The sequence below is a fragment of the Sphaerodactylus townsendi genome, linkage group LG10, assembly GCF_021028975.2.
Source record: "Sphaerodactylus townsendi isolate TG3544 linkage group LG10, MPM_Stown_v2.3, whole genome shotgun sequence".
Classification (NCBI taxonomy): Eukaryota; Metazoa; Chordata; class Lepidosauria; order Squamata; family Sphaerodactylidae; genus Sphaerodactylus; species Sphaerodactylus townsendi.
The window spans coordinates 21116702-21140221 of record NC_059434.1 but is presented as its reverse complement, the minus strand read 5'-3'; the positions used below and the strand labels follow the sequence as shown (position 1 = coordinate 21140221).

The following is a 23520-nucleotide window of genomic DNA, read 5'->3' as shown; positions in this document are numbered from 1 at the left end:
GGCCAATGATAGAGCTGACAGTTTTAGCACTGTATCTGAAACTAGGTGAAGAATCCATTTCTGCAAGGCTTCCATTTCTGACAGATCACGAGCTGAGCTGAATAATAATGGATCGCATTGGTGATTTGATTGCGGAGGAGGAGATATTGGTCACCATTTTAGCACCTCCTATCCCACATCTCAAGCAGCCTCCTGGAGGCTGCTGTATTGCAAGCTGCCACCAGATGTCTACATTTGAATTAGCCAGAATAATTACAACACTTATACTGACTGGATGGCCCGCTTGTTGTGTATTAGGCTCCCCAGCCGCCGTACGCTTTACTGGTGGTATACCCGCGCAGGAATCCATGGACACTGGTGGAAAAAAAACTGTGTGTTGGCCCATTGGGAAGACAATGCCCGGTGGAGTCTTGAAATTTTAGGATGTCCCTTGGAAGGACCTTCATGTGGCTTGTTGACATCCTGAAGCCACACCTGCACCACCAGGACACACAGATGCGTCATCGTGGCCCAGTGGATCTTAAAGAGTTAAAAGCCCATGTGTCTCTCTGGTACCTGGCTAGCAAGGGCTCATTCGGTCCAAGGAGGTGCAGGAGCAGTTGAGGATTGGAGCTGACTACTGTTGCTGGCCTTGCGTCCACGAAGTTCTGCATGGTAGTGGAGGAGGTCCCTGGATTTCCCAGGTTGGTCGTCAAACTGAAACAGACCCAATGGAGCAAGGTAGGTGCAGCTGTTACATAAACTCCCCTTTTTTTCAATAGTACTTGTGCTTCTTGCTCCACCAGCCAGCAGATGCTTTTTTTGGCCTGCAGTTTTTAGCCCTAGTGGCAATTCACACTTTCAGGGTACTGTTGGCACATCCTGATGATACCAGCCAAGTTTCGCCATGAAGTTTGGATTCAGGGTGCAAAGGTTACCCCATCTCCTATTAGCTCCCATTTGGAATGGGGGGGATAGGGGAATTGTCCTTTTCCGAGGGCCCACCAACTTCCAAAGCCCCAAATAGAATGGACTGCTGCAGTCTACTCTGAATGGTGCATGGATCATTTTGACAAAAGCATAGTTCTGAATGAGAGCAAACCTGACAGTTGAAAAAAATGGGATATCCAATCAAGCTCCCTCTTCTACTAAAAAAAACCAGGGTCTTTTGTGGCTTGACACTTTCTGGATCTAAGCCATTCCAAAAACAGCATCACTTTTATTGTTTTCGCTACTCCTTGGACCCCCAGATTCTCTCTCTTTAAAGGTGGACTTACAAGAAGAATCTGGGCTCCTGGATAAACCCACCACTGAAAGTGACTCTTCTGACTTTGAAGTGGATTCCAACATCACAATGAGAAGCCCATGGGGGGGGGGGGGGTTCAGGGCACAAAACTGTCGGGGGGGGGTGGGGGTGGTTCCCAAGCATACTGTTTCATAGTGTGTGTGCCAGACAGCAGTTACCACATCAGCAATCCTGCCCTGTTTTGTTCTAACACACCTGTGCAATTTCTCTTAACAGATGGGTGCTGGCGTTCACTGAAGTGGATTCCCTCAGTGTGTTGGCTGCTGTCGAGTGGCTGCCACATCCCCATTCAGAAGTCCAGCTGACTCAAATGGGAGAATACATTAACAGAAAAAGTTAGCATCAATCGTCCTCATGGCCATCTCTGCGACCACAGAGGGCGGTTCTATGCTACAGAGGCTGGAGAATCTGGAAAAGCCATGGCGCCTACATCTTCAACGGTGCCACTTCACCGCGCCATTGATCGTGGGGGCCTTCTAACTCCAGCAACTCCATCTCTGGTTGTGGATGGGGTAACTGTCCCCCCCTGGTCCTTGGTGATGGGGCCTTTCCCATGCGTAAGTGGCTGGTGACGTCGTACAAGCCAGCCCACAATGCAAGAGAGCAGTTTAATCGAGGTTGTCGCGGGCGAGATGCACAATGTGGCGTGCCTTTGGCCCGACTGAAGGCACGGTGGAGAGTGCCTCCTTGCCCCATTACAAATAAAACTGGACAGTGTGTCTACACTTGTTGGGGCCTCGTTGTGCTCCACAACATTTGTGAGACCACGTGGGCACAGAGCACCAGAACTTGAGGAGAGGCCTCCTCCCTCCTCACAGGAAATGGAATGCCAGCAGGACATTGTAGTTGGACCTGCGAGGGGAAGGGTATGACCCCAGAGCTGACAGCAACCTGGAAGAGGGAAAAGAAGGTCAGGGATGCTCTGGCAAGGTACGTAATGCGGCTAGGAGCACACAGGTTATAAAATGTTTTAAAATGTTTACAGTTCTCTCCCGCAGCAGTGAAGTGTTTGCATTTAAGTTATGAAATGTTGCATTAAAGTTGAGAAATGTTTTGATTAAAAGTATTATGTTTTCTTAACCTAGTGAATACATTGCTGTTTTGAAACTGTATTATAAATAAGTGCTAAGACACATGGTTTATTTCAAATATGATGAGCAACAAGATATCAGTGCAAGTCAACAGCAGGAAAAAGGACTTGCTTCATTTTTATGGGCCCCAAAAGGCTTCACGGGCCCCAACAGCAGCAGCAGTGGCCGTAGGAGGTTAAGAGCAGGTGCATTCCTAATCTGAAGAAACCAGGTTTTGATTCCTGCTTTCGCCCGTTTGAATGGAGGCTTATCTGGGGAACCAGACTAGTTTGTGCACTCCCACACTGCGCCAAGCTGGGTGACTGCTGGGCTAGAATCTTGCCACAGTTCTTTGGAGCTCTCTCAGCCCCACCCACCTCACAGGAGGTGTTTATTGTGAGGGGGGGGAGGGAGGGAGGAGAAAGGAGATTGTCAGCCCCTTTGCAAGTCTCTCCTTACAGGAGAGAAAGGGAGGATATAAATCCAAACTACTCTTCTTCTTCCTCCCTCCTCCTCCTTCTAATTCACTCCAAACAGTTATTCTATTCCAATTGTAATTTCTGGATAGTCTTCTAGAACACATTGCAGAAATCTCATCAACATGGTGTAATAGTTAAGAGCAGGTGCACTCTCTAGATTTGGGTCTGATTCCCCACTCCTCCCACATGAGCAGTGGTGGACTCTTACCTGGTGAACTGGGTTTGTTTCCCCACTCCTATACACCTTGGAAAGCCTGCTGCAGAGTGACCTTGGGCTGAAGTGACAGTTCTCTCTGAACTCTCTCAGCCCCACCTACCTCTACAACAGGGATTGTCTGCAGGATGAGCAGACTGTTAGATGTTTCAGGGATTTCAGAATGTGTTTGCTCCAAAACAGGGGCTATTTCTCAGGGGAGCAGAGGCTGGAAACAAATATGAAATTCCTTGGCAACAGTATCCTAAGTTTAGGGCTGAGAGTTGGAAAAAGAGAATGCTTCCGATTCACATGGCTGCTTCGCCACCTGGCATTCCTCTGCCATACTCTTAACATGATCTAACAAGGTACCACATATGAGCCCCTTGAGGGTTGGAATATAAATCCAAACTTTCTTCCTTCTTCTTCTTTTCTTCTTCTCCAGATGATCATGGACTACAAAATCCCACCAGCCCCTGCCAGCATGGCCCAATTGTAGCAGGGCTGATGGGATTTGTGATCCCATGATCATCTCTGGAAGAATCGCAGGCTTCTACAGACCCCTGGTTTAGATCCTGTTTTTAGCTGTTGCCATCAGGTGAGCTGCATTTGCTCCTTGCCTATTGAGGATGAGAGCCAACCGCTTGTGTCTGCGCAACACGTCTTGAACACCTGAGCGCCTCTTGATACTGAATCAGAGCATGCATCCATCACAGTCACTACTGTCTACTCAGACTGCAGGCAGTAGCTCTCCGGGAGTCTCCCCTAGAGATCTTACACATCACCTCCGCCTGGTCCATTTAGCTGGCGATGTCAGGGAATGACCCGGGACCTTCTGGATGCCAAGCAGATGCTCAGCCACCGTCTTCCTCCAGGCCAGAAGGCAGGCAGTGAGGCTGGCCCTAGCCCCTGGCTCTGAAGGCCCCTTCCCAAAACACACACACCGCCTGCCAGCACTCTCCCTGACCTGGGTCTGCTAAGCAATCCAGGCTCCAATTCTGAGCCTCTCACAGTGCCCCTCTCTGCTACTATTAAAAGGCCAAAGCTGCAGAGAGTGCAGAGGAACCACGGGGAATCTTGGCAGAAGGTCAAGTGTGGGAAGATGGGGAGCAGCAGGGCCCATTTGAGCCTAGGCAGGATCAGCTCCTAAGCTGCAGCCTGCAGCTTAGAGCTGGATCCAAGCCTGGCCTTAGCAGTTTCAGACTGAAGCCTGAGTGGCACACATATATCTGCTGGGTTACCTTGGGCTGGTAACTGTTCAAGAGAAAGAGTCGACACAGTATATAAATTTAGCTTCAGAACTTTTAATAACTTTTTAATAATTTAACAAGGAACTTTTAATAACTTTTAATAATTTAACAAGGAACTTTTAATAACTTACTTGAAGAAACAAACCAACAAACAGTATCAACTATGTACAAAACTAAGTGGGTGGCCACCCGAGACTCAGCTGCACCACTGCTCCCTCATCGATTACTAGTCCGTGGGGACTGGCTGTCTGAACTAGAGGTGGGGTATGCGCTGCTGCAGCTGCTGCTGGCTCAGCTGGCCTCTGTGGGTGGGGCTGCTCCTAGGTGGTCCAGGCGAAGCCTCCACCCTCCGCGGCCTCTCTGGTCAATGGAAGTCACTGGAAGAAGGCAGGACAGAAAAAGTTTGTGAGCAGTTGGACATCTGGTGCAACAGTAATTATACCTTACTATATTATACATTATACATTATATATTATAATTATAATATTATACATTATACAATGTATAAATTATACATTACATTACATTATTTCTCTTCATCCAGGGCTGTGCCTCCTTACTTCACATGGCCAGAATTGTGCCAAGCAGCATGGGCACTGACACTTGGAGTTGTTCTGTGCCAGCAGCAGCAGCAGCAGCAGCAGCAGCAGGAGCTTGTGATGTGCCTACAGGGAAACAAAGGGGAACGTTTGTAAGCCACCTTGAGGAGAACTCAGATAGGATGTTCTAAACAAATAAATAAATTCAGGATGCATATCACACTTTTCAAAAGCAGTCATGGTAATAGTAGTAAGTAGCATGCCATTTGGAATTAATTTTTTGGGGTATATAATCTACTCTTTTCATTATCTAAAGTATACTGCATTTAATGCAAAACCACTGTGAACTTCCATGAGTTTACCTGAAGCCTAACCATTCCTTGAGGAGGTCAGCCTGGTCATTATAATGATGCAGTGGAAATTATGGTTTTGGTCAAAATATTTGACTCAATAAAGAATGAAAGTATTGGTGTATTGGGATACTGTAGGGAATGCTTTAAAAGTGCATAGGGAACTAAAGCAAGTTAAACCTCACAACCTATGGGTGACCTCAGTCCCAATAGTTTCTCAGTCCAGAGGGAGGAGGCTGAGAACTTAGAACTGAATTCATGAATAATTCACCTAAATTGTAGACATTTCATGTAAGAAATTGCATATTGTAGGAAAGTGGCCAGGTGGGCATTTTTTTCCCTTGAGAGGAGAAAGGAAAATTTAAAATTTCAAATAAGCTCCAGCGTCGGTTCGCAGGGAAGAGGGACAGAGCATCCCACACACACAAGCTTTTACCTGGGCGCATCGTCCGTTTGGGAGGAGTCCTCACCCTCAAATGCTCTTTGGCTCTCCTCCTGTTCTGTCTCGGGCCAGCCCTACCTGTGGAAGCAGAAACATAGAAATATATCGTCACTACACAGGGATGCATGTGCGCAGCAGCACTTAAAGTTAAATACCCAGCTTAGCATAAACTTTATTAAAGGCGAAAAGTTACTTACCGCAGTGTCGGCCAAAGCGTGAAGCGCCCTCGTTTCCGCCAAATCTGCAGGACTGAAAAGTTCTCGGCCAGCTGGACTGGAGAGAGGACTTTCCCCAGGCCTGCGACGCGGAAAAGTCCCCTTTCAGGGACTTCCCGCCGATGCAGACCTGTTTTGGGAATCGCCTATAGCCCGCTGCCTCAAGGCCCCTTACAATTGCCAGTATGCCTTTCCGGTTAGGCAACCGGGTGCTGCCCATCAACAGGGAGCTGTACCCCGGTCCCTAATTGTCTGGAGGAGGACATTGATCTCCTCCTCCTGCCAGAACACTCCATGTCTCACCCTCCTCCCATGGCAGCAATAACGGGTGGGAAACAGTTAGGGGCTGAGCTTAGTTTAGGCAATTTGCTGTTTTGCTATTGGTCCCCTTTAAATTGCCCCTCGCCGTTGCACAGCATAGGATGGATCCTTTGGGATCAATGCAACACTGCAGGGATGTAGGCTAGAAGTATGGTAGAGGAAGAAGAATTCATGAAAAGAATGGAAGTAGGAAGAAGTGGTAGTGAAAAAAAAGTGCATACTGGAAGCATAAATAATGTTAAATTATAAGAAAGACAAGTATGCATAGATGGAAAGAAAATAATGCTTAAATGGTACAGAACTCCAATGCAACTAGCTAATATGGCTAGTAGTCAAACAACCATCTCATATATGGCTATGCTTAGTCAAAATGTTGGCACTCGCCGGAGAACCAGGGGCCTATTACACTCATATGTGGATTACATGCAAAGAGATTAAATTTTTTTTGGAAAAAACCATTATTTTTTTTGTGCAGGTTTGCTGTTTACAGGAATAATTGAGGGACAAAAGTAGATTAAAAATGATCTAATGTATAGGGATGTTAAGAGCTGCACGCAGTAGTAGCGTGGGATGGAAAGATAAGAAAAAACGGACTATTTTGAAATGACTGAAATATATATGGGAACAAATGCAACTGTCCTTCGCATGCAGAGTGGGTCGTCGGAGACTCGAGTCCAGTTGTCGGCCCCGCAAATGGCGGCACGTTTCTCACGTGGCCGCGTAGCTCCTTTGCGTGTGGATGTTTCCCGGTTTGGGTTCAAATGGGCCAATGGAGTTTCTCAGATCTTAACTGACCAAAGCCCCCCTTCCTGTTCCCCTTTACTATCCGGTCTGCAATGGAGGGTGCCAGACATGGAATTGCCTGGCAGCCGGAAGAACTCCAAATTATGTTCAGCACCATTCGGAACAGGGGCTACGCTGCCCTGTTAATGGGGAGCCTCTACCTACCCAATGTGCACGCCTATCGTGCCATTGTGCGGGCATTGAGCCGTGCGGGATATGTCCGCACTACAGAGCAAGTGAGGACCAAGTGGAAGGCGCTCAAAAAAGAATTTTTTAGCGTCGTCCAGGTCTGGGGCGGCGTGCCGAGGGAGAGTTCCTGGCCAGCGGAATACTCGTCCCTTCACGCTTTAGTCGTACGCGGGCCATGCAACTGCGGACCGGCGGCCAAGGAGTAAGTGCCTTCATTGTTCGGGAACGTCGGAATGGGTCTTCGACGACTGGAATGGGGAAACGTTTAATTGAGTGCATGCAATTGCTTCTGCAGGTTCTGCACAGCCAGAAGATCCGGCTGAGAGCTCCGAGGAGAATGGACCAGCAGGGAGTCGGCGTGTGGCTGACGCGTCGTGCCGTGGCTTGAGCAAGAGGCTGACGAAGCCAGCCATACAAGTGACAGCAGCCCCGCTGAAGGTGAGGAATATCTGCACATGTACTACAAACACAGAATTCTTCCTCATCCCTTGACACCCCCCTCCCAATTCATCCCCGACGCTCCGCCCACCCGTCTGTGGGTTTTGAAAACTTTTCAGTGCTTTTCCGGCTTCTGCACTGCAGGGGGCGCATTGTTTGGAGCTAGCAGCACCAAACTTTCAGGGGTATCTGTATGAGTATCTCCTAATGATACCTCCCAGGTTTGGTGTGGTTTGGTTCATGGGGTCCAAAGTTATGGACTCCCAAAGAGGGTGGCCCCATCCTAATTGTTTTCAATGTGATCCAATACGAACGGGCATACACAGCTGAGGGTCCATAACTTTGGACCCTGAACCAAACCACACCAAACCTGGGAGGTATCATTGGGAGATACTCATACAGATACCCTGAAAGTTTGGTGCTGCTAGCAAACAATGCGCCCTGACAGCAGGCACCCTGAAATTTCCCAGATTCTTCTTTTAAATCCACCCCTTCGGCATGGATTTAAAGGGAGAAATCTGAGTCTGTTTAGAAGAAGAAGAAGAGTTTAGATTTATATCCCCCTTTCTCTCCTTCAGGAGACTCAAAGGGAGCTGACAATCTCCTTGCCCTTGCTCCTCACAACAAACACCCTGGGTGGGTGAAGCTCAAGAACGCTGACTAGCCCAAAGTCACCCGGCTGGCGTGTGTGGGAGTGCTCAGGCTAATCTGAATTCCCCAGATAAGCCTCCACAGCTCAGGTGGCAGAGCTGGGAATCAAACCTGGTTCTCCAAATTAGAGTGCACCTGCTCTTAACTACTATGTCACATTGACAGTGATGCTGGGGGGGTCAATCTTTCATCCCTGGCCTCGAGGCCTGGTATCATAAGTGCTAGGCCAGGGGCTGGACTTTGGGGAGGCTTGTCCATGCCCTAGGGGTGGGGTGTCCCACCCTGATCCCCATGAGAAATCCATATCTCGTCCCTGCACAGAAGAGACACCGTGGTGTTTGCCAAGTGTCTTGTGGGCCAAACACACCTGTCCCTCTCACCTTACCAATTTTGATCCTTTCCTGTTTCCTGAGCACCCAGCACCCACTTGTCGAGGAGGAGGAGAAAGGGGAGTAAACCTTCTCTGGGGATTGCATGTCCCTCATTAAGTTTTTTGCACTGGGGCACACCTGGAGCTGTTTTAGTTCACACAACTAAGTGCATTTATACGTAAACAGGTTTTCCTGCCTTACAACTGAAAAAAAGATTGTGCCCATGTAGCGATGGCTCTTTTTAATCTCCTGGCCCACCAATTGCTACACTCTCTCAGATTCAAGGAAATCAGATCCAAGTATGTGAATCTTAGCCCACCACATGCTTCGCTCGATTGAATGAGATTGCACAACTTATTGGTCCTCCTGATCCTTCTCTGTGTCGTCTGTGGGCAGATTTTTATCTTGGACATCACTGAACGGCAGTAGATGTCCTTATCCCTACCATTCCTTATCCTTATCAGAAATGCTTTTTATTTGTTGTTCTATTATTACTGCTGTACTTCTGACAATGCCAGTGACGGCTTGCTAATGTGTTTCCACACCATTACAGTAACCAAGAATGGACGAAGCCTGAGTAGGCTGAAGGGCGGTGTGCCTGGGAGCCAGGGGTGCTTGTGAACTGGAGGAGCCCTGGCCACCCATAGTTACAACGAACCCGTGGTGGCTGAAGGGGAGAGCGGTGGGAGCTCCGAGGACGCCCGCCTCTGCATAAAACCACCAGCGAAGGAGGACACCACCAGCAGGAACCAGCCCACCTCGAGCCCTCAGCCATTCATCGATGAGCTCCAGCTGCTCAGGGAGCTCAAAGCTCATCTCGAGTGCATGCTGTTGTTGTTATAGTTGTTATAGTTCTGTCGTTGTTGTTGTTATAGTTCTGTGCGTTGTTGTTGTTATAGTTCTGTTTATAGTTGCTGTTGTTATTTCAGGAAGAGGGTTGTTAAATGCATTGGGGGGGAGTGGGCTGTAGGTACTTTATTGTAATAAGGTTGTGCCTTCTTAAACCTTCCTCCATATCTCACTTGTCCTTTATCACAGGTACTCATTTGAAACTCGAAGGAGGTTTCCACCTTTTAATGCAGCCTGGTAGAAGACAAATCCGATGCCCAAAGCAGGCTGGGGGGGCACATTTCGGAATGCACAGTCTCAAAACTTTCCATGTTCTCATCAGAAGACTCTCCTGATAACGCATTCCAGGTGTGGTGCAGTTTGGTTCAGAGTGTCCATAACTTAGGACACCTTGAACCAATCCTCCAAACAGGGAGAACATAAGGACAGTCACCGGGTGATACCCTGAAAGTTTGGTGCCACCAACCTAAAAACTGCCGCCCCTGCAGGCACCAATGTCCTGGTGCAAAACAATTTGGTCTTGGTGTAGTGGCCACCCGGGGGGGGTGGGAGGGCATCCAACTCAGGTTGTGCCCAGGGCTACAGTTTGGCCAGGGCTGCCTCGAACTTACAAGAAGAATCTGGTGTCCACAGTAGCGAAAACATTGACTGTGATGCTGTTTTGGGGTGGATTATCCCCTTCCTTCCCCCACCCCCAAACAGCATCACTTTCAGTCGTGTTTACCTATTAGGCTACCAAGATTCTTTAAATCCATGTTAATAGCAAACCCCAACCTGCATGGACGGAGCAGAGACTGGGCTCTGGGCTTGAACTATAAGGTATGTTTCCACACTGTAGGCCTGTGCAGTTTTACCAAACATTAAGGTGTTACCTGTTTGTTTACTGGGTTGCAGGCAAGGCCACCATAGGGAGAGGAAGGAACAACACCTTTCAAAGTTTGAAACATAACTTTATTGAACACTTTGAACTGTTAGCAAGATCAGATGGACCCAGCCAGTGGTGGGATCCACAACTTTTAGTAACACATTCAGATGGTGGTGGGATCCACAACTTTCAGATGGTGGTGGGATCCACAACTTTTAGTAACACATTCAGATGGTGGTGGGATCCACAACTTTTAGTAACACATTCAGATGGTGGTGGGATCCACAACTTTTAGTAACACATTCAGATGGTGGTGGGATCCACAACTTTTAGTAACACATTCAGATGGTGGTGGGATCCACAACTTTGAGTAACAAATTCAGATGGACACATAAAAATTACAAATCAAAAATGTGTTTTTCTTTTCTTCTCCGTTTCCCTACCACCTGTCTTGGCTCCTCCAGTTCACAAGGAACTGGAGGAACTTCAGCCAGCATGGCAGGCAATTCCTCCTCCGCATCTGCGGCAGGAACAGCATCAGTGCTGGTGGCGACGGATGACTGTTGTGGCTGGATGTGTCGTGCAGCAGAACGATTCTCTAAGCAGTTCTACCAGAGAGGCAATACTAGCCTGGGTGGCTGCAATCCCCCCGCTATCGTTTCCATATGCCTGGTCAGGTTCTGAATTCTTCCCCGTTCTCCTGCCTCATCTCCTCACTGTTTTGCAGCATCCGCTGCCCGATTTCCTGGAGAGGACACGAACCATCCTGCAGTGTTGCCCTCGCGTTCTCCTGGTCTCCTCAGGTATCCAGCAGGCTGGAACCTGCAGAGTCCCAACACAGAAATCATGAGAAGGCACCGCTGTTTGGATTAGGCCAATGTCTGATGCTGTTTTGGGAATGGGAAATGGGGAGTATGGTTGAAGGAGTAGTTTCATAACATGCCAGACTGAAACTCCTTATCCATTCTGTGTACTGTACTTGAAGACCTCACCCTAGACACACAAATTCTCACTTTCAAGCAGCATATGTCATTCAGTGGATCAGATTTGCAAAGAATGGGGGAGGGAAGCAGAATATTTGTTATGCAACCACCCATTGACAGCAATGCAGAACCAACTCAATGCAGAACAGAGATTCTTGGGCAAATTTCTGGGATGTTCCTGCATGGCATTTTGGAGGTATCAGCACCAAGATTTCAGGGTACCATCTTGAGACTGCCCTGATGATACCAGCCAAGTTTCATGAAGTTTGGTTCAGGGGTGCAAGGTTTATGGACCCTCAAAGGGTACCCATCCCACATTCTTTGCTAAGGGCTGCACCTTTGAGGGTCCGCAACCTTGCACCCCTGAATCATGAAATGGCTAATTATCATCAGGGCAATCTCAAGATATTACTAACTTTAAATGCTGGTTTTGTGTTTCACTGCTCCTGCACATGAAGCCTGCCGGGTCCCACAAAAAAAACCAGCATTTTAAGTGACAGGGTACCATCTGGAGTGACTACATTGAGTACAGTTTGTCTCATTATGTCCCTGTGTGAGTGTGTCATCCAAGCTGCGCGGAGAGGTTTGCAACATGCACACACATGCATCACACACACACACATAAGCATACACTAGTACATTGAAATTCGAAGGGTTTGATTAGAGTTTGTACAGAAGCGTTCCACAGGTGTGCAAGCACTCACCCAGCTGTACTGTCTCATGCCTCTGGACGCATGTTCCTCATGGCTGCAGAGGTCACAGGAAGTTCCTGGAAGAACTGCAAAATGTAAAAGTCAAATGTCAAACTCTACACGGTATTAAGTTTCCAGCCCGATAAAACATTCCAGCATGTGTCACCTCAGAGCACAGTCTCTGTTCCCTCGGGTAATTGAAAATTTTACCTGGAGACCCTGCAACAGGGCTGGAAGGCGGATGTCTTCCTCTCGATGGTGGTGAGAGGAGACTGATGCTCTGTGTTCACAAGAGGCGGTGATACAGCGAACACTCCGCATTATCCAATTCCTCGGCCTGATGGTAGCACTGCTGCCCAACAACATGTCCAGTTCCTCGTAAAAGGCACATGTTTTCGGACTGCTGCCTGAGATGGCATTGTGCTGCACCACCTTCTTGTAATCTCTTTTAAGTGCCTTGAACTTGTTGCGGCACTCCAAAGGACTCCTACGATGCCCCCTCTTCTGCATCTCAGCCGCAACCTTTTCAAAGAGAAGGTTGGCTGGCAGTTTTGATCTTTATGGATCTCCATTTCTCCCCAAATACCGATCAAGTCCAGCGTCTCCTCCTCCCTCCACAGAATCCCTCTAGCTGGCCCCCTGTAGCCCCAGCAGGAGCTTCCACAGCAGACACACGCTTCATCACTTGAATTCATCACAAAATAGACTAAACCCACAAAATCCACAAAACACGCAGCCACAACACTCAAACACCACTGACACCTAGCACTACCAACACCACAAATCCGTCAGAGCAAGCTATACAAAGGAGGGAGAGTAGGTGACAGGAGGGAACATTTGATTGGCCAACAATTAGGATAAATGTTGCAATTTCTGCCCGTTGCCGTGAAAAACAATTTTTCTACAATTAAAGCGGCGTTCCGTGACTCACCCGATCTGCGCTGTCCAAAGCTGTCAGCTCATTTCCGCGCCGCAGCCGGATTTTGCTACAAGCGGCGCTTCTGCGCCGTCGCCCGACCCTCGGTCTGCGCATGTCCAAAGCTTTTCGCCGCCGCCACGAGTCTCCCGCTTCTGCGCATGCGCGAACATACTAATACGTTGATTGGCTGGATTGGCCAGCGTCGAGTGGTGAGATTCCGCATTCATGCCATTTTCGGCTTCCGAGCATAACCCGAGTCCGCTTGGTCGACTCGACCTCAACAGGGTCGAGAAAATCAGCGGCGGAGGTGAGTCGAGTCAGACACGAGTCCGACGCTACGTCTGTGAGGAGGACTCGTGTCGGACTCTAGTCGACCTCAAGTCGACCACGACAATGCGGAAGGGCTCATATTTTGGCCTAGGGTGGAATCTATGCTTTTCAGAATTCCGTTTTGAAAACCATCACTGAGCTTACAGTGTCTATCAATGGGATGATGTAACCACATTTCCTTCAACCTCTGCTTACATTTTCACAACAGGTGACGGCAGGATTCGCACAGCTGAGGTTCCCACAGTGCGTCGGGGCAGTTGATGGATGTCACATTCACATCCTCAGTCCTTCGGACTCTGCAGGGGAGTATATAAACAGGAAGAACTTTCCCTCCAATGTGCTCATGGCCTGTTGTAACCACAAGGGCCAATTCTACGCAGTGGAGATTGGTCACCCAGGCAAAAGCCATGATGCCCACATTTTCTGTGGGTTCCACTTCACTCACGCTATGGATAGGGGGTCCTTTTTCCACCTGGCACCTACACTGCTTCTGGATGGTGTTGCAGGTCCCTCCCCCCATTGTCCTGGCGGGCAGTGCCTTCCCCACGCGAAGGTGGCTGGCGAAGCCATACGCTCCACCCAACAACACACGAGAAAGGAACTTTAACCGCAGACTGTCGCGGGCCAGGTGTGTTGTTGACCGTGCTTTTGGGTGACTTAAAACAAGGTGGAGGTGCCTTCTGGCCCCATTGGAGGTCATGCCTGAGCATGTCAATGCCATAGTTACCACCTGTGTTGTTCTCCGCAACATCTGTGAGAGCAATGGCCATGATCCTCCAGAGATTGATGGAGCAGCTGGTCCACTCCTCACCGAACTGGCACAGCAAGAGGACATTGTTCTCCCACCCCAGGATAATTTAATTTAATGATTATTAATTTAATGATTATTTACTGATTTTATCTGTGCTCTATCTATTTGTTTTGTTCACCGCCCTGAGCCCTTCGGGGGAGGGCAGTTTATAAATACAATTAATAAATAATAATAATAATAATAATAATAATAATAATAATAATAATAATAATAATAATAATAATAATAATAATAATAATAATAATAATAATAATGGAGTATGATCCCCACGATGAACGAAACCTCATTGTGGGTAAAGTGGTGAGGGAGGCACTTGCGGGGTTCCTTGATGGGAGCCTTGACCACTGACTGACATTCCGCAGTGGTCCCACATTTCCAATTTTCCGGTGCTCCATCTGTACATAGTTGTTAATACAATACTGTTCCGTTAATCAGTTAATAAAGTTATGTTATGTTGCACAGTGACACCTGTTCTTGCTGTTCTTTGTTGAACACCACCTACACCATGCAAAACACCTAGCTAGCACGAACTAGATAGGATGATGAGCTGGGACATGCAACAGAACAGTTTCCAGTGTAACGATTCTCAACAGCTGAGAAAGAACTTCACTTTCTTTACCCAGAACTGGCACCATGAGACAGGTGAGTTTCGAAGAGGAGTAAAAGTGTGCATAACCAAAAATCCAACCTGCAGGAAATGTACACTAAATGCAAAGGAAACCACACTGTTTTAAATGTCCAGAGATAGTGAGAAATCGCGCCCCAGGCTTCAGCCTGGCGGCCCGTTGCAGCAGGGGAGGAACGAGGGAAAGCCTCCTCCCCCTGCTGGCCGGCATGAGCCTGGCACGTGGCCGGGTACCGGCACGTGACAGGGGCCTGGGCAGCCTACAAAAGGCTGCGTCGGCAGGGCCCCAGCCTCTTTTGAGGCCAGCAGCTTTTGAAGGGAGGAAGCCTTTTACGTGGCTTTCCCTGGCGGCCTCGTGCAGAGCGGGGTGACTCGGCCTTTGCCAAGACCCTCAAGGGCTCCGGGACGGTCACCTCACCATGGGCGGAGGCAGGAACCGTCAGCCGGGGAACCCTCCACCCCCTTCCCGCCCCGTTCTTCCCCGGAGCCGAGGAGAGCGTGTTCCGTTAGGCGAGGCCGAGCGGACGTTCTGAGAGCCGTCCGTTGGGCATCGCGTCTTCGACGGGGCAGCCCAACGTGACGGGGTCTCGTCCACGGCCTGGTGGGTGGGTGGCAAGCAAGCCCGAAGTGACGGGCTCTCGTCCAGTGCCTGGGGGCGCAAGGGGACAGCAGAATTTAGCGGGGGGAGTAGTACGGCGGCCATTTCAGCCTTGGTTGTTTAGCCCGCCCACCCCCTCCTTCTTCCAACGGCCGTGGGGGCGAGTCTAGGCTGAGAGCTAGGGTAACGCAAGGCGAAATGACGGCATTTCAGCTGGTGCCCAGGAAAGCAGAAGGGTGGCATTTTAAGTGGGGAGCAGGACTATCCCGGCGGCCATTTTAGGCGGGCCGGAGGGAAGAAGGCAAACAGCCATTTTGTCTCCAAGGCAATAGGCCCGCCTATCTGAGGTGACATTCAAGGTGCCTTTTCAAGGGTGTTTTAAGGCAGCAGAGATCTGAGGGGCAATTTCAGTGCCAGCTTAAGCACGTTGTGCCTCTTAAGATCCTGCTTTGCGGCACGCACTGAGTGATTGGTCATATATTAAAAAAATATTATTATTCTGATTAATTAATTCTACAGTACAGTCATTTGAGGGTTCACCTGCTGATCCAAAGGGCTGCTGATTCAATTCCAGCCAGGGACAACTTGTTTTCATCAACTAATAATAGTTTAGAAACAATTAGGCCATGGCTCCAAAGCCAAAAGGCACAAAAAAGAAGGGAAGGGTGCCAACTCCCAGGGCTTCAGAGCAGGGCCAGGTGGGACCCACTTTGGGGGTCACCTGCGGTGCTGAGGCAGAAATAACCCAGGCCAACCTGGGGGTGCCTGCCACTCCTGCCCAATCAAGAGTGCCGGCCGCCTCTTCCAGCTATGAGGTGCAGGTCACACCTGCAGTAAGCCTGCCAGAACCAGTTAGGATGGGACAGGTGCTCAGCATGGAGTTGCCTTCTCAACCAGTGCCTAGTACTCCAGGACCGGACCAGCCACCTTCCGCACGGTGCGGGATGAGCACTCCGGCAGTTTCTATGCCACCTCTTGCTCAAAGAGGCATTCTCGCTCCTGCAAGTTCTGTTTTTATGCCATGCCCCAACCCATACTCCCCATATATGGGCATGCTCATGAACCCGGCCTTGGGGTGGTCAGGTCAGTCCACCCCCACCCCTGGCTTTGGGCAATGGTCAGGGGGTTTTATGGGAAGCCAGCAGGTTCCCCCCTGTATTTGGCTTCCTCAGGTGCAAAGCTCCCCTGTACACCCGCAATTTGCACTTCTTTTTGGCTCGGGTGTCTGCAATCGGATTGGGGCTAGGACATCTGGTTACATGATGTCCGTCATGCTCTGTTGCAGTGGCTTTGTGGCACGCACTGAGCTGCGCAAATCCAATATGCTCAGAGGCAGTGACTTTACGGCACACACTGAGCTGTGTGATTCTGGGCTGCTGAAGCTGGGACGAGAGCTGTTGGTTTAACAGCCCGGTGGCGGTTCGGGCATAAGAGCACATCCTATTTTGGGAAGGCAGTAGCTTGCATGTCGGACCTTCCCACCTCGGGGGCCTCCATATGAGGTCCGTGGTGGCGATAGAGCTCTTGAAGGCAAGCCTTGGGGCTGCGCAAAGAGCTCGCTGCCTGGCAGGGAGGGGTGTCACAACTTGGGTTTGCGTCCATGTGGCACCTAGTAACTTCCTGTTCCGGTTCCCTTGGGGGATGTGCCGGACAGGGGTTCTGTCTGAAGGGCCTAAGGGGTCAGCTGGGGCTGCCCTATAACCAGGTCAGTGGTTCACTGCCTGGGGGCCAGGATGTGCTCTGCTATGCTTGCCCAGCTTCAAAGTTTTGTTATATGTTATATGTTAAATAAATTTGGGCTGCGGCCAATTTCTTTTCCAACAAACATGTGTCATGGGCATCAACGAACGAGTCTCCACACATCTGCATGCAAATTGAAAGTGATGTCACTGTATAATGACAATGCTGCATGACTACGAATACATAATTCTGCATTTTATCCGTAACATTTTGGATTAATCAAAAATCCTTTTTCTTTTAAAGATAATGCAACGATGCCTCACTGGATCGTTATGTAAAATAAAAAGTTACACTGCAGTGCAATTTCTTATAAACTATTGTGAGACAGGTCATAATTGAGGCCATGGTATTGACTTTATCCAGCACATCTCGGAGCCAAAGAACTTGCACCTACGGCACTAGAATTTAATTGTGCCAGATATGCTGTGTGAATACTGGCTTGTGATACTGACGTTCTTGACAACATATGCTATTGAAGTTACTTGTGGATGCAGAGTGTTGTTTACATTTAGTGTTGTTTACATTTATTGTTCAACTATCTTTTTGAAAATTGCTTCACATTTATTGTTATTTAACCTGTTCGTTTGTTTATATTTTTCAAATTTACTATACCGCCCACCCCCAAAGGGCTCTGAGCAGTTTACAGGATAATGCGTCAAATAAAATACATCATAAAAGTCATTTAAGACCATGAACACGTTACATTACATATACCTAAAAACAATTTCCAGATGGCAAAAAACCCTATAAACCAGGAGTAATCAGTTATTAAACTTCACCGTGCACTTGCATTCCTGTTTGTACTATTGCCGTAGCAGCTGGGGTACAGTGTCACTTGTTCTGTATTTGGTAACCTTTACACTGTACTCATAAGGTGTTTTGGGGAGTTTGTTTCATTAGTACTTTCCATTGCAATGTATGGGTGTAAAAACTGGACAATGAAGAAAATTAGACAATGATGAAAGCTACCAAGAAGAAGATTCATTTGAAATGTGGTGTTGGAGGAAGGTTTTACTGATACCATGGGCCACCAAAAAGACAAACTAGTGGGTTCTAAATCAAATCCAGCCTGATGTCTCCCTGGAAGCTAAGATGATTAAATTCATACTTTGGTCATATTATGCGAAGAAATAAAATGACCCTCTAGGCATTACAGACTGGTTCAGCAGAGTTTGGAATGTCGCTTATTTAATGAAACACGTAGAGCAGCCAAAAAAAACCTGAGGAATATTTGGACACCTCTGTGGAAAACGGACTTTATTGTATAATGAAATGATAAACTGAAAGATAAAATATTCCCATTTATCATCCAGATTCATTACTACCTTAGAAATATCATATACTCACAATAGTTTCCTTTGGACAGGAGAGATAACACAAAAGTCCATAATTGTAGCCACTGTGTCCAATCTGGATACTGCATCTATATATTTGGTTACTGTCATTTCTCACTTTTGGTAATCAAAAATGTTACTTTTGAAGGATAACTCCATATTCACTATATGTTTTCTGTTGCATTCTGTAGATTTCAGGAAGGACCAGGTGGAGGACATGATTTGCCTTGATTTCAAATAAGAAAAGGAATACTATGAAATGTTATCAGTGATGGCTTGCTAGAACAGCCGAAGATTAACATCCTAGACCTACAGTCAATTTTATTACAAATCAGTAACTGAGTCATTAAGAAGGACTCTGCAGGAACCAGCAGTGTAAATTTTAAGTGAAACACTTAAAGATTAAGTTACGCACATGAAAACCATCAAGTCACAACAGATTTACAAAACCCCTAGCGAGGGACTTTTCAAGACAAGTGAAAAACTCAGGTGGTTTCGCCTGCTCTTTCTTTGGGATCTCCCATCCAAGTATTGACAAGACTGAACTAAACCATGCTGCCTTCATTCCCAAAGATTAATTTAGATGGAAGAAATTTCCTGTTAATGGATGCTCTTGTTGTTCCAGTTGCAATGTTATTTTCTGTTAGAGTTTCAAGGGAAAATAGGAGATGATTAAGAATTTTAATCACTCAGAAAATGTGCATAGGATGCACTGGTTCTCAGATTTCATCATCTTGAAAAAATAACCAAATGTACTAAATATGGTGTTCCTATTGAAGTACAGAGTGTTCAGAATGAGTCAGAAGGCTTTTGTAAGATTTCTTACAGACACTCTAGTGGTGCCTTTTTTGTGTTCATATGTGCATGCTCAGTGCTCGAGATCATGATAGCAAGGTGCAAGCACTGAACACTTATTCCCTAGACAATCTGGTCCTGCATTAGTCCACATTTTCACTATCTTGTTTTAGCTGCCACAGACCGATCATACAGTCTTACTCATTATCTGTGCTGCAGGAAAGTTAATGGAGAAGAAATCAAAGCCCAGGAATGTTGGCTACATTGTTTATATAGCTTCAGACTTGTATTCAAGCAAGGCCTTACAGCTCATGTGTAAAAATGATACATCTGGGATGGCAGGAAGTCTTTATTATTATGCGTCATATTCATTTTTTTCTCAATGGGAATACATCCTACTGGCAATCAATGCTCAAAGCTGAATTTCCCAAATATCATTCAGTGGGATACAAGACATTGGAACACAAAAACATTGGCTGCAAGACCTTGAAGTACTACAGAAATACAGATGTGGCCCTTAAAAATGGACAGGTCAACCATGATGAAGTCTCTGGATTCAAAACATGTCTTTGTGATCAAGTCTAAATAGCCACTCATAAGGAACTCAGTGAGAAATTATTAGAATGTCCAAAATGAATTGATCAAAATGTGGCACTTCCTCGATCACAGAACTGCACCCGCAAATATGTTGTATATTTCCTTTACAAAACTGATACCATGGGGCCAGGAACCCACCAGTACCTGTGCAAAAAAGAAGAAGCAAGTGATCATTGTGGGCTTAAGTGTGAATTGTGAAGGGGGAAAAGAAAATGTTCTCCTTCCCTACTGAGGCATGCGCTGGCATGACCTTCTACCCATCCTGAGGATCAAGCTGGAGACCTTCAGCCCTCCCCACGCACTGGTGATTCAGCTGGGAGAGAACGACATCCCTGCAGTGAAGAGTGTGCAGATATGTTATCGGACTTGGACTCCATTCACCGTCTGTTGCCTGACACGATGATATTCTGGTCTCACATGTTGCAGAGACGTGTCTGGAAAGGAGCGGTGGATCCACGTCGGGTGAATGGAGCCAGAGCAAGTATATGTCAGACGGTGTTGCGTTCTGTTCATAATTTTGGGGGTCGGGGGATTCCACATGGGGACATCTCTTGTAAGCTGGAAGTTCTGTACAGGCGGGATGGGGTGCACTTGTCACTTTTGGGTATGGATCGGTGGCTCCATAGCCTTAGAATGGCTTTGTATGATTGGCTGAAAGTTTAGGAGGTGATGGTGGGAGCAAGGGGAAGGGTTTTCCCTTCCGTCCTTGCTCCGTGGTGGGTTGCGCATGGGGGATGATCCGCTGGTAGGGGGAGCTGGGGGAGCCTCCAGTCATGGCCACTTCACCGGTCTGGTCTTTGTCTCACTCCAATCTTTCGCTTGGTTTATTCCACCAGCAGCTGGGCTGATGAATTGGTTTGCTCTGGGGAACAGCACTAATGCTGCCCAGATGCTTGGATCACCCCCCCATGCTGCGCCATATAGTTTATCCTATGCTTTCTGTGAATAAAGTTCTTTGACTATGGCCAATTTTCTTATCCACTTAAATTGTGTTGGTGTGCTATTTTGGAAAGGGTAGCTGAGCGGGAAAGGCCTTACATCTACCTGCAAAGGGCACCAGTAGGATCCTAAGCCACTAATAGAAATGAGGCATGGTAGAAAGCTCCATACTGTAAAGCAGACCTTTGTAGGCATACATTTTATATGTGTAGGATTGATTGTGACATCATTTAGCAGGACAACCAGCAGTGACAGATCATGTGTTGGATTGATTATGACATCATTTAGCAGGTCTTGTTGCCACAGTGACAGATATGCTATAATGCTGGCTGTCCTGCTCAGTGTTGTGCTGCCATGCCCTGGATGCTAACATCACTTCCCACCAGAGCCCAGGTCCTGAGGTCATTGCAAGAGGCTGAAACCAGTTCACTGCTACACAAAGCCTGAAGAATGTTAGTGTGAAGGCAGTCTTAGAAAGCAAGACCCCGAGCTAAGGTACATACATTGCTTTCAAACAGTTGGGATTCAGGACAATGGATGCAGGGATGGGTGTTTACTGAACATTGCTGCAGGCCAGGAAGGGGGGGGGGTAGAATGTGCCAGCCGGACACCCAGCACAAGAAGGGTATTGCCCCCAGGAATATGTGGGCTGGTGGACCAGGGAATTTAGCGGCAGAAAACCCCACCATGGGCGCAGGGCCTGGGCTGGCTGGGAGTGACACCTTTCTTCGGGGCCTCTCCGGCACCCTCTTGCAGCTGTCAAACACCATAGGGTCTAGGATAATTCAAGCCCCTACCCTCGGACCAGTTTATAACCCACCAGCTGAAGCGGGGGCTCCCGCCCCTGGTGCTGCTGCAGGTTCAACCATCCCCAGTTCAGTAACCCCAGCAGAAAGTGGGGCCGGAGGAGGCATAGGTCCTTGCGGCGGTCCCGCTCATCCAGGTGATCACCTACTACATCATCTACGGGTGAGTCGTCGGACGAGGATTCAGCTCAGGCCGCCGGGGAGTTATGGGTACAAGGCGAAGGGGTGCCAACTTTGCCCAGCTGGCTGGCCAAGAGACACAGGGTCACGGGTTACAAGCGGTCATCTCTCCCAGATTCATCCGCGGGTATTCCAGCAGGATGGGATTCCAGGGATCCCCCAGGGTCCCATCTCCCCAGAAAGATCAGGGAACGAGCTTTAGATGGGTATTATATAAGATGCCTTAAGCCAGAGGGGGACCAAGGAGTGACCGATTCCCAAACAGATAAAAAGAAAGGCGTCAAAAAGGGTGCTGAACGCACCTTTGAGAACTGGCAGAGGGGGTTTGGAGAGTACTTAGCACTGATTGCGGCAGCGTACCTGTTAAGACCTTGGCATTTAACAGCACACATGAATCATGTGTTAAGAGTCAGGTCATTGGCAGGAGAGGCAGATGCCATATCTTGCAATGATGCGGTCAGGTGGAGCGCGTACCACAAAAGTGTCTTTTGTTGGGATCTGATCCATGACCAAACTTGGATGGTCATGGTTCACCCCACAATAAAAAGACAGGACGAAATTGGTCTTCAGGCAGAAGGGGGTCGCAGACCTTCGGGAAGCAGCAAGGTCCCAGTTAGGTGGCCCTGCTGGGATTTCAACAAAGGAGCCTGTCACAGGAGTAAATGCAAATATGAGCATGTTTGCAGCGGCTGTTTTGGCCCTCACACACACACGGGGACAATGCACCAAAGGGTAATCTCGGCAGCCTTTTTGCTCTGGCCAGAACCCTGGCTCCGGTAGTCTGCAGAAAGACGGCAGCAGCCAGGGAGGAGCAGCCATAGCGCAGAAAGTTTGAAGTTCCCCCAGTCTTATGCTCCTTGGCTCCTTCCCCAGTGCATGTTTCCCTCCTATGTCACTAGTTACGGGATTACCCACAATGCTCTGAAGCAGTTTACTTAGCTAAAGGTTTTTCTGAGGGTTTCCGGATCCCCTTTGAGGGTCCCAGGATCCAATGGTGCGCCAACTGCATTCTGCCCTACTCAACGCATACGAACCTGTTCCTTCTGCTGAAACCGCTAAAGGGAGAATAGGAATTAAACGCAGAAAGCGATTTACACATTGCATTAGAAAGAGACAACTACAGGAAGCTGCTGCAAAATATGCGAAAACCAACCGGCCAGTCCACATACAGGCTGTGAGGAAATATGCTGCATGTCACCCCAAAGTTCGCAAACAGGCTGTAAAGAAGTATGCTGAATGTCACCCCGAAGTTAACAAACAGGCTGTGAAAAAGTATTCCTTGACCAACCCTCACGTTAACCAGACCGCTACAGCCAAATACAATCAAAACAGATTACAGACCACATTATCACCTTGGACTAAGAAACATTTGTCGGGTTTTGAATATGGACATCAGATTGATTACTGTGGAGACAAGGTTATTGATCTCGGCCTTTGATGATCCTGTGCTTGGTGTTGTGCTCTGAAGTGGTGGGATGAGTCCCTAGGAATGTGCTGCAGTGGCGGTACAGTCCAGCTCCCTGCCCTTCAACCCTACCCTGAACCTCTTCACAGCCTTCTCACTCATCAGTATCCAATGGCAGAACATTTTCTTTCTGCTTCCCGGAAATACAACAGCTGCTTCCAAATGACGTCTTTTGGAGCCTGACAGGTGAAAGAGAGCAATTTCATGCCAACATTCAAAGTACACGGACAGGTCTACCTATGGCTAGGAAGCCTCATGGAGGGACCTCAGCAGCCATCATTTCTTCAGATATGCTTTGCTGGGGATGACAACAATGAGAGGGACATTCAATGTGGAATCTACCCAGGTGTTAAGCCCAAACTGGTTAGTCAGCTGCAGAAGCTCCTACACGAACTCAACAAATACATTCTGGAATT

The 23520-nt window shown here is 48.0% G+C and overlaps 1 long non-coding RNA gene across 1 annotated transcript; it reads right to left on the bottom strand.

Moving 5' to 3' along the window:
- Positions 1-13165: 13165 nt before the first annotated feature.
- LOC125439819 lies at positions 13166-23316 on the bottom strand. The gene is made up of 4 exons (XR_007245588.1): positions 23289-23316; positions 20306-20311; positions 15040-15048; positions 13166-13288 (listed from the first exon to the last, which is right to left on the bottom strand). It is a non-coding gene; the product is annotated as an uncharacterized LOC125439819 (long non-coding RNA).
- Positions 23317-23520: the final 204 nt, after the last annotated feature.